Source organism: Glycine max, chromosome 6 (assembly GCF_000004515.6).
Source record: "Glycine max cultivar Williams 82 chromosome 6, Glycine_max_v4.0, whole genome shotgun sequence".
Lineage (NCBI taxonomy): Eukaryota > Viridiplantae > Streptophyta > Magnoliopsida > Fabales > Fabaceae > Glycine > Glycine max.
Genome location: NC_038242.2, coordinates 29052613 through 29064566, shown reverse-complemented (window position 1 = coordinate 29064566; position 11954 = coordinate 29052613).

The following is an 11954-nucleotide window of genomic DNA, read 5'->3' as shown; positions in this document are numbered from 1 at the left end:
CAGGACCTCCTTACCACCCTTCATCACTTGCTAGCAGACATTCTGATTTGACATAGGCTTGTCTTCTTCAAATAGATTAAAATTGATCTTCTGATCTTCAAAACCCATTTCCAATGTCTTTTTTCCCATGTCAACTACACAACTTGCAGTTAACATAAAGGGCCATCCTAAAATGATGGGAACCTCATGGTCTTCCTCCATATCCATGACCACGAAGTCAGCTGGAAAGACCATATGCTTAACTCTTATCAGAACGTCTTCAATTACCCTGTAAGACCTTGTGATGGATCGATCAGCAAGCTGTAAAGTCATTCTGGTGGGCATGATTTCCAACTCTCCCAACCTTCTACACATGGAGAGTGGAATTAAGTTGATACTGGCTCCCAAGTCAATGAGAGCCTTTCTCAATGTGACTTCACCTATTGAACAAGGAATAGTCACACTTCTAGGGTCCTTGTGTCTTGGTGGAAGGATCTTTTGTATCACAGCACTACAGTTGCCTTCCACAATGATATTCTCCTAGTGAATGTATTTGTGCTTCTTTGTCAACATATCTTTCAAAAACTTTGAGTAGAGTGGCATCTGCTACAAAGCTTCTCCAAAGGGCATAGTTATTTCCAGTTTCCTAAAAATGTCTAGGAATCTCGTCAGATGGCGGTCCTTATCTTTCTTGGATTGTACCACGGGATATGGCACTCCATACCCTTATCTGAAGCTTTTTTTTTCCTCTTTTCTCTTTCTTTTTCACTCCTACTCTTTTCTTCATCTTTATTTTTTTAACTTTTTCTTTTTCTTTTCGTACCTCTATTTCTTTTTCTTGGTCTTTTATTTCTTTCTCTTCGACCATTATTTGTTCCCCCCCCCCCTCTGACTCATTGCATCTGTTACCTCATTCTTCTTTTTAACAGTGGTGTCCTTCAAAGTAGCTTGCTCCTTCAAAGCAACAGCATCCTCATCCTCAACCGCCACAAGTTTCCTGCTTCTTATTACAACAACTTTACACTCTTCTTTAGGATTCTTCTCAGTATTTGCCCCAAAGCTGTTGGATGACTTCTCAGCTAACTGCTTGGCCAGTTGACCCACCTGAATCTCAAGGTTTTTCAGGGTTGACTCAGTACTCTTATGATTGGACATAGTCACTTGCATGAATTGAGTCAGAGTTTCTTCCATTTTGGTAGTCCTCTGGAAAATATTAGGCCCTTATTGAGGCGGCCTGTTGGAAGGTCCACCTTGGTCCTTATTGAATTGATTACCAGGGTGTGATCTCCATTGTCCTTGCTGATTGTAGGGACCTTTATGGAAACCTGAGAATCCTCCTTGGTTGTATCCTTTCCTTTGTTGATTTCCCATGTAACTGACTTCCTACGTTTGTTCTTCAAAAGGAATACAATGGTCGGATTCATGAGCACCACCACAAATAGTACAACCTGTAACCTGCAAAACAGAAGACTGTGAAGGTTGACCAGTAGACAATTTAGTTGGCAACTTACCAATTGTTTCTGTTAAGATCTCAAGTTGCTGAGAAAGCAACTTATTTTGTGCCAACACAATGTCTTGTGATGATAAATCCAATAAGCTCTTCTTGGTGGGTTGATGCACTCTATCACGTAGAATAGCATGATCACTGGCAGACATATTTTCAATCAACTCAATTGCTTCCTCAGGGGTCTTCAGATTTATCTTTCCTTCTGCTGAAGTATCTAACAACTGCTTGGTCTATGGTCTCAGTCCATCTATAAACATGTTCAATTGAATTGGCTCAGAGAATCCATGTGTGGGAGTCTTTCTCAACAAACCCCGAAACCTCTCCAATGCTTCACTAAAGGATTCATTAGGGAACTGGTGAAATGATGAAATAACAGCTTTCCCTTCTGCAGTCTTTGACTCGGGGAAATATTTCTTCATAAATTTCTCAACAACCTCCCCCCACGTCTTCAGATTGTTACCTTTGAATGAATGGAGCCACTTCTTCGCTTCTCCTGCCAAGAAAATGAAAATAAACTGAGCCTAATGGATTTATCTGGCACTCTTGCAATCTTCAGTGTTACAGATTTCTATGTACGTTGCCAGATGTGCATAGGGGTCCTCATTTGGTAATCCATGAAATAAGTTCCCCTGTATCAGATGAATCAAAGAATGAGGATAGTTTATGTTGTGAGCTTGGACTTTAGGACACGCAATACTTGTAAAGAATTACGACACTGAGCTACTAGAGTAATCCTCAAGGATAACCCTTTTATGGTGTTCATCAGCCATGACAGAAGCTTCAGGTAAGTATATAGCTGATTCCCTTGATGATAGTGAATCAGATGATGTAGAGTCAGAAGATTGAGCTTCTTCTTCTAGAATGGAAGCTATTTTCCTATCTTGCAACAACTTCCTTCTCCTCTCGGCCCTGTTCCTTCTTAAGGTGGCTTCAATCTCCAAGTCTAGAGGTACTATGTTGCCTGTGGGAGATCTATGCATACAAAATACTAAAAGAAACAATGGTTATCCAATTCAAGAAGAAAACAAATATGAATCAAAAGCAAATATTCATAATTAATCAAAGAATAAAGTATAGACACTTAAAGAACTGAACTAAACTTTCCAAATAGAAAGAAGTTCCCCGGCAACGGCACCAAAAACTTGTTCGACGGCCGGCAAGTGCACCGAATCATGAAAGTAGTATAAAATGGTAAGAACCAAGTATTGAACTCTCGGGGAACTTGTTTTACTTGGAAAAGTTGTGGTTCAATAAATAAGTGCCTTTGGATGAAAGCTTGGTGTGTGGTATGAACAGGTATGTAAACTAAACTACTCAACAGAGAATCACGTGAGTAGTGGTGTGTGAAGATAGAAAAAGAATGTGTTGGTCTTCTTACTGGATGAATGATGTTATTAAAGATGTTCTCTACCTAACAATGTTTCTGTGTTCGATGTTGTCTCCTGAACTGCTAAACCCTGATGTCTCGTGCATGTTTAGCCTAATCCTAATCAAGCATCGTCTTCAGATCCCTCTTGTTGGACTAAACTTGACCAGAACTGCATTAAGACATACATACCAAAAACTAGGTTACCGTACCCCGATCCCTCGTGAAAATACAATAAACTAGCCCGATCCTATCAAGTTCTAAGGATCAAACCATTTCCCAATGTTGAATGACCCTAACTGAGCATGCATCTACATGATCAAGGTAAAAGCATACTAAAAATGAAGTACTAATAGCACAGAGAACACATGCAACATCATTAGATAGATATAAGAGTATTTACGTCAAGTATCCCGTAGGAAGAACCAACTAAGGATTTAGCTCTCCATAGCATGGAGGCTTTTTTTACAACAAAGAGAAGAGAAAGTGAAAGATTGAAGAATTACAGGTAGTGGGGATATCTCCTCCACCTCTAGAAACCTCACAATCACTCAAAATCTCGTTCAATGCTCTGCAAAATAGCTTCCTCTTCAAGCTTGGTTCTCTTTGGTCTCTTCCACAGCCAAAAATCTCAAAAAAAAAAACTCAACAACCTCCTCTCCATTTCGAGATTCAGCTTTAAATAGGCAAGTCCGTTGAGAGGCGCACGCTTAGTGGAAGATAGGCTCGCTTAGCGCATGTAAGTGACTTCTGGCTTAGTACCAGGCATGCTCGCTCAGCCTGGAGGTTCAAGCGGTGCACTTAGCCAATTGATTCTCGCTGAGCACATCATGAAAACTCATCTGCTTCCAGGATCTTCTACGTGCTTAGCCATGAACTGCTGCACTTAGCGGATTGTAACGTCCCATTTTTTTTCGTATATAAAATTTTAGAGAATAATGATGTTTTATAATTAAATAAATAAAGAAAAATAGTTATAATAAAATAATGGTTTGAGAGAAAATAAGAAGGGTATTTTATTATTCATTTGATGGAGAATAAAATAGAGTTTCTTTTTTTATAAAATAATAAAAATAAATAAATAAATTAAATAATAGGTCGTGAATATCCTTAGTTATAAATAGTGACATGCTAGGTCAGTTTTCAGACTGACTTCTCGGCCTCCTCTGCCTACCAATTTCGTTTTTTCTCTCTTCCTCTCCCAAAACCCTCTCTTTTTCCCACAGGCCACCAAACCTGTCTCAGAAAAATGACGATCTCAGACTCATTCACCGTTGGATCGTCGTGACATTTAAACAGCATGTTCGCAACCCATTTCCAAGAATTCTAACCGTTGGGAATTTCGATATCACGTCTGAGCTAAGAGAAATACCCCTCGCATTGTAGCACTTTTCTTTCCCGCAGAAATCCAGAGCCATCTTGGTAAAACTACGATCCCGGTTTCGATAACCGTTGGATTGTCGTAAACTTTGTATATGTTGTTCAAAATTTAGTTGCGCAGGCTTTGACCGTTGGGATTTGCGAGATAATGTTCTTGGAGGGAGAAAAAGGAATCGCATGAAGATAGTCCAAATGGAGGCTTTAATCCTTTCTCCGTTTCTCTGACGTTTGGAAACTCTATCAGAGCAGTCGGAGGAAAAACTAGAGGAATCTTAGGGAACCGTTAGAGATGACACTATCGTTGTGGGAAGACACGTGAGTCCGCTTAGAGGTAAGGGATGAGTTATTGACAGTTGGGGATTAGTGAGAACATGTGTAGGGATCCTTAGAGGATTAAATTGAGATTTTATTTTGGGATGTTTGTTAAATTGAAATTTTTCCTTTATGATTATAAATAAAATATTGATGTCCTAATGAAAATTTCTTGATAAATTGTGCTCTTGATATTTGTATATTTCGACCTATGATTTTGATATAATTGTGTAATATTATTTGAGGGGTTTTAGTCCTCATGTTGTGATAGTCTTTTATATAAATTGTTATATTGAGGATATGAAATGATGATTCAAATTGTGAGTATGTGATGAATTGTAAAATAACATGTTGCTTTGAGATTATAATATTGTTATTGAGATTGAGTATAAGTGTAAAGTTGAACATGTGTTAATTTGTGAGATACGTGTAAACATGTGATGGTGGATTGTGACACTATGAGATGTGAAATTGTGAATGAGTTCTAGTTGTGGATAAGTGTGTAGTTAACACTTGATGTGAAATTACTTGTGTTGTAAGCTATGAATTGTACAATAACCCGACCAGCGTTATCTTGAGAAAAGCGTTGATGCGCAGTGTTAAAGAGAAAATGTAGGTTTCCTATTTAGGAACCAGTGTTAAATCGTAGCGCAATTGTGTTGAACGTGTTTAAAACACGAGTGTAAGGTTGTGGGTATTGTATAATTCATGAGTAGTGTCTGCATGCAAAAAATTATTTTAGGGGTTGGACCTGAATCAGGAGGGAGAGGCCCTGACGGACTCTTCAGAGTGTAGACCTTGGGGGTCACCGGGTTTGAGTGCTCCTTTAAGCCTATGCTGATTCCATATGGTTGGAGCATTCTCGCAAAACATCGTGACCCTGACTGGTCTCCCTATGATCTTACTTAGTGAGAGTGACCTGACAAACCCATGGTGTGGTGTGTCTTGTTATGTACTCCTAAGCGCCCCAGGGTGGTTTTTCACTGACATGGTACCACATTGCATATATGATTGAGTCTTAGCATAACTGTTGCATATGCTTGCTAATTGATGTGTTATTATATCTTGATCGAAGTGTGGGATTCTTGTGTAATTGATTGATGATTGAAAAGTGAATTTTGAATGACGAAGTAAAGTTACGTGAGCTATGTTTAAGCAAGTGGTATCTCATTTATATAATATGCATATTTAATTGTCTTGTTTCTTTATTAGCTAGGAATGTGATAACTCACTCCCTGTATGTTGTTGTGTTTGGATCCTGTGATGATCTTGAACTTGTGTTCGGGAGGCTATCACGCATCTACTATGCATCCCGAGGCAATTTCACCCGTGCCGCTGCAAAAAGAAGAGTGCGGATCATGCGCACCAACATGACCACTCTTACATGGATATGGATGACGTCGCTATTTAGCAACATTCTGCCCAGCGACCACAATGCCAATCTCCCCCTACAGATGTATCAGTTGGTCTGTGCCGTCATGACATAGGTAAGTATGCACATGGCTCAATTGATTTCTGATGTAATCTATTGTTTACAGGGATCGCGCCCACAAGACGCCCAGTGGACCCGAAGAAGTCCAACAGGGCCCTGGGGTTTCCAGCTCTGGTGGCAGGCCTCTGTCAGTCCTACAGGGTGTCTGTTCCCCCAACGAGGTCATGCCATCGTGACATAGGTAAGTATACATATGGTTCAACTGATTTCTGATACCATCTATTGTTTGCAGGAATCGCACCCACAAAGACACTCAGTGGACCCGGAGAAGTCCAACAGGGCCATGGGGTTTCCAACTCTGGTTACGGGCCTCTGTAGTCCTACAGGGTGCCCGTTTCCCCCGGCAAGGTCACGTCATCATGACATAGGTAAGTATGCACATTGTTCAACTGATTTCTGAGTTGATCTATTGTTTGCAGGGATCGCGCATGCAAGACACCTAGTGGACCCGAAGAAGTCCAATAGGGTCTTGAAGTTTCCAAGCTCTAATTACGAGCCTCTGTCAGCTCTACGGAGTGCCTGTCGCCCCCAGCAAGGTCATCAGACCCCCTACTAATCGAACTTTCATCAAGAAGTACTGCGTCCCCAGGCAGGCGCAGGGCGAAACACCACAACAGCCTGGGGATGGCCGGCAGCGGGCAACAGACGCACCGCCATCACCTCTAGAGTTCACCTCAGCTCATCCACAAAAAGGTTAGAGCGTTGCTTACGACCCATGGCCGACCAATAGGCGACCAAGTCCAAAGCCAAAGGTAAGCAAAGTACTAGGTCCGTGACCGACAAGCCATCACGCGTCCAGCTCAAGACGTTAAAGAAGTGCTACTAGGAGGCAACCTAGTACCTTTTAAATCTCTGCTTGTTATTTGATCACCTTTGTTTCTCAAGTCATAGCAGGACACACCTAGTTGCTCATGATCCTAGGAATTTAAATAAAACAAGCACAAGCTCGGAAGGTAGTCATACCTCACAATATATATATATATATATATATATATATATATATATATATGTATGTATGTTTAGGTAGAAAGATACCTTGGATATGCATGTATGTAGCAAAAAAATAATTCACAAAATATATATGTATGTTTAGGTAGAAAGATACCTTGGATATGTATGTTTAGGTAGCAAGATACCTTGGATATGCATGTATATAGCAAAAATATCTCACAAAACATATATATGTATGTTTAGGTAGCAAGATACCTTGGACACGCATGTATATAGCAAAATACCTCACAAAAATATACGTATGTAGCAAAATACCTCATGGAAAAAAAAGAGAGCAAAAAGAGAGTGAGCAAGAAAAGAATAAAGAGGAAGAAAAAATAATAAAAAGTTGTCTAGCTAAAAAACAACATGCTTGTGAAAAAAGATAATTTCTAACTTTTCTTTGAAAGATTTTACTGATCTTAACCAGTTTTTGAAAAAAAAAATGTGTATACACCTGAAGAGTGAATGCTGTGAAAATTTTCTGAACGCCCAAAATGGACTCGGATGAATGCATGATTTGATAGAAGAACATATTTTGGAAATACTGGGTCGACTTAAAGTAGGGAAAATGAATCTTGAGCCCTAGTGTCACATGGCCATAAAAACTTTATGCTTGAGTGTCCACATGGGTGCATGCATGACCAGTTTTGCATAAAATTTCCTAATCATCATTGTTGCATGTGTATCATCCCCTTTATCCTCGAACCGCTGGCCAAACCCTGACATATATCATGACCAATCGTTCTACAAGCCTTGAGCCAAAATCCCAACTTATCATAAACCTTGACCTAGGGTGAGAATGTCAATCCTTGCCCTCGGGATAAAACAAAAAAAGAGAAAAAAAAATTCTGATCAAAAGAATCAAAAGAAAGCAAAAAGAGAAAATTCCCAATCAAAGAGGGGGAGAAAGCAAAAAAGAAAGAAAATTCCCCGATCAAAGATTGAGAGTAAGCAAAAAAAAAAAAGAAAAAAAAAAGAAACAAAGTTCTCGATCAAAGATCGAAAGAAAACAGAAATATGCGGAAAGGTCTTTGGACCAAACAACATCTGAACAATACAGAATTGTCACCAAGTAAACAAGAAAAAAGGAAACCACGACCTAAAGTGGTCCTTCCCCTTTGATTGCCAACCAAAATCCTGTGCGCTAGCGACTTTCTCGCCCCGCACTAAACAAAAACAGAAAAAGAAAAGGCAAAGACACTCAAAGCCAAATTCCCCACCTAAAAACCATTCCCAAAATAAGTCCTATTGATCCATGATCACGCATGTAATCTTTGATTTGATAGGAAATGATTTGCAAAATCAAGTCATGACATATCTATGGTTCAGAATTAGGATAAAACACTTACCTGTGTGAGATTGATACACGTTGAGTGATTTTCTCCTATTTTTGTGGGACCCAGTGTTTCCTCTAAATGGTTGTTTAGAAACAAAATGCTAACATCCAAAATCTCATTTATGGTTATGAGAAAATTTCATCAGCATACTCTCCTTCCCCGATAGACACATCTTTTTTTCATAAAAAAAAGCATATGTTGCTCTGATCAGTTGGAAGTTTTGTCTCTTTACTAAAGCATGTTCGCATTTTAGTGAAGAAAACACCGAGATTATTTTTAGTCTCACAGTTATCAAGAATTACGTAGGTCTGAGTTCCTTATCACAAATTGAGGATACGTAGGAGCAAAAGCCCTGCTTTTGTCGACCACCCCACCTTTTTGTTACCGTGACCCAAGAGTCCGGTGGCATGCGAAGCCACATGACTGTGGGATCCCCAAATTTGTATGTTCCATCATTTATCTTGTTTCTATGACTGAGGCACTAACGTTTGTTTTTTGTTGTTACGGTTGTCATTTGTTTTGTGCATATATTTTGTTTGGACTATTACGTTAGTGCTTACTTCGTTATTTGTTGATAATGTTTGTTCCGGAATCTTGTAGAGTTTTCCTTTAGGAACGTCGTCCTAAAAATAAAACGAACAAAAGTCATGATAACACCAAGAATTGAAAAAGAAAGAGGCGTTGTGAACAAATGTCGTGTCTATATATAAAAAAGAAAAGAGTTTTTATATGTAAAAAGTGTATGGAAAGATTTGGTGTGTGTGTGTAAATAATGTGTGAAGAGAAATTCTCGTGTGTGAGTAATGAGTGTATATAAAGAAATTTTTGTATAAACCACGAGTGTATCTTTGAACAAGAATAGAGTTTTTATGTAGACCGTGTGACGTAAAGAGAAAGAGTTCCAATGCGTGTACAGAAAAAGTTTGTCATGTATAAGAATGTAGATGTACAAAGAAAAGTTTTCCTCATAGAGGGCCATGGGTGTATAGTTTTGTGAATATAAAAATGAAACAAAAAAGGAAAAAGAAAGAAGACCTCGAAGGTCGACATGTTATAGTTAGGAAGCATAAATCAATCGTAAAGAGCAGACATATCTTCTGGAAACAAGGGACTGACGCTAAGAGTTTATTTTCCTGGATAAACGAGATAAGAATGGATGAATTCGTTGAACTGATGAAAGAACATAATTGGGAAATGTTGGGTCTGTTTGTGTAAATTCCCGACCGTAGTATCACAATGCCATAAACGGGATTCTTGAGTGCCCACCTGGCTGTGGCCATGACTAATTTTGCACGTTGTTTCCAAATCATCATTGTCGCGCGTGCCTTGCGGAATAATATGGAAGTTCGGCCCGAGACCGACACCTTGACACCCAAATTTGTTTTGCCCTAGATATCAAGATCGGGTTCCCACAATAAAAGACCCCATTGACAATACCTTAGACCTTTTTTTGAACCTTGGCTTATCGAAAGAATCCTCATCCTTTCCCTCAAAGCAAAGGACAGCGAAATCTGATCTCCTCGAGGGAGAGCGAATAGAATGCTAAAACCCGATTTCCCAAAGAAAGGAATGGAGAAAGAGAAGTGAAAAGAAAGAAAAGGAAGAAATGGAAAGAAAGAAAAAAGAAAAAGATGAAAACAAAGAAAAGAACAATAAAAAAGAAAGAAAAAGAAGGATTCCCGATCGAAGATCGAAAGGAAGTGAAAAAGGAAAAGATCGGAGGAAAACAGAGTAATTCCCGATCAATGAAAGAAAGAGAACATAAATTCTTCAAGCCAGATAAATTTTCGGCAAGGTAGGTGACTGCTGGCAAAGGAAAACCCATTTTTTGCCACTCAAAATCATTCTCGACTGGCGATATCCCTCCCCACATAAACAAAGAGGAAAAGACCGGAACACCCAATTTCCTCTAAAAAAAACACTACCCTCGAGAAAATCCTATTGATCCGTGATCGTACGTGTGATCTTTGATTCGATAGGAAATCGTGTGCAAAATAAAGTCATGGTGCAGTTATGGTTTGGGATTAGGGTAAAAACACTTGCCTATGTGAGTTTTTATACACTATGAGTGATTTATTCCCAGTTTCAGCTTAACCCGATGTTTCCCCTGAATGTTCATTCAAAAGCTAAAAGTTGACATCTTGCCTTTCATTTTCGGGTACAAGGAAGATTACCCTTGGCATAAGTATATTGTTTTTCTAAGATATGGTGCTCTCGCGAATGATTTATTTTTCTTTGCAAAAAGCATGTTTGCCTTTTTAGGTGGAAAAAAAATCGGTGGACCATTCGGTCCTGCCTACAACTTTTTTCGGAGCCCCATGAATTTATTGCCTAGCGCTGTTCATGTGTCCTCCACCATCGAGTCTGGAGCCCCGCGAAGTTATTGTGTAGTGTTGTTCGCCAATTCTCCATTCTCCACTTTTTTCGGAGCCCCATGAATTTATTGCCTAGCGCTGTTCATGTGTCCTCCACCTTCGAGTCTGGAGCCCCGCAAAGTTATTGCATATCGCTGTTCGCCAATTCTCCATTCTCCACTTTTTTCGGAGCCCCATGAATTTATTGCCTAGTGCTATTCATGTGTCCTCCACCATCGAGTCTGGAGCCCCGCGAAGTTATTGCGTAGCGCTGTTCGCCAATTCTCCATTCTCCACTTTTTTCGGAGCCCCATGAATTTATTGCCTAGCGCTGTTCATGTGTCCTCCACCTTCGAGTCTGGAGCCCCGCGAAGTTATTGCGTAGCGCTGTTCGCCAATTCTCCATTCTCCACTTTTTTCGGAGCCCCATGAATTTATTGCCTAGCGCTGTTCATGTGTCCTCCACCTTCGAGTCTGGAGCCCCGCGAAGTTATTGCGTAGCGCTGTTCGCCAATTCTCCATTCTCCACTTTTTTCGGAGCCCCATGAATTTATTGCCTAGCGCTGTTCATGTGTCCTCCACCATCGAGTCTGGAGCCCCGCGAAGTTATTGCGTAGCGCTGTTCGCCAATTCTCCATTCTCCACTTTTTTCGGAGCCCCATGAATTTATTGCCTAGCGCTGTTCATGTGTCCTCCACCTTCGAGTCTGGAGCCCCGCGAAGTTATTGCGTAGCGCTGTTCGCCAATTCTCCATTCTCCACTTTTTTCGGAGCCCCATGAATTTATTGCCTAGCGCTGTTCATGTGTCCTCCACCATCGAGTCTGGAGCCCCGCGAAGTTATTGCGTAGCGCTGTTCGCCAATTCTCCATTCTCCACTTTTTTCGGAGCCCCATGAATTTATTGCCTAGCGCTGTTCATGCATCCTCCACCAACAAGTCTGGAGCCCCGCGAAGTTATTGCGTAGCGTTGTTCGCCAATTCTCCATTCTCCACTTTTTTCGGAGCCCCATGAATTTGTTGCCTAGCGCTGTTCATGAGTCCTCCACCAACGAGTCTGGAGCCTCGCGAATTCATTGCCTAGCGATGTTCGCCATTTCTCCATTCTCCACTTTTTTCGGAGCCCCGTGAATTTATTGCCTAGCGTTGTTCATGCATCCTCCACCAACGAGTCTGGAGCCCCGCGAAGTTATTGCGTAGCGCTATTCGCCAATTCTCCATTCTCCACTTTTTTCGG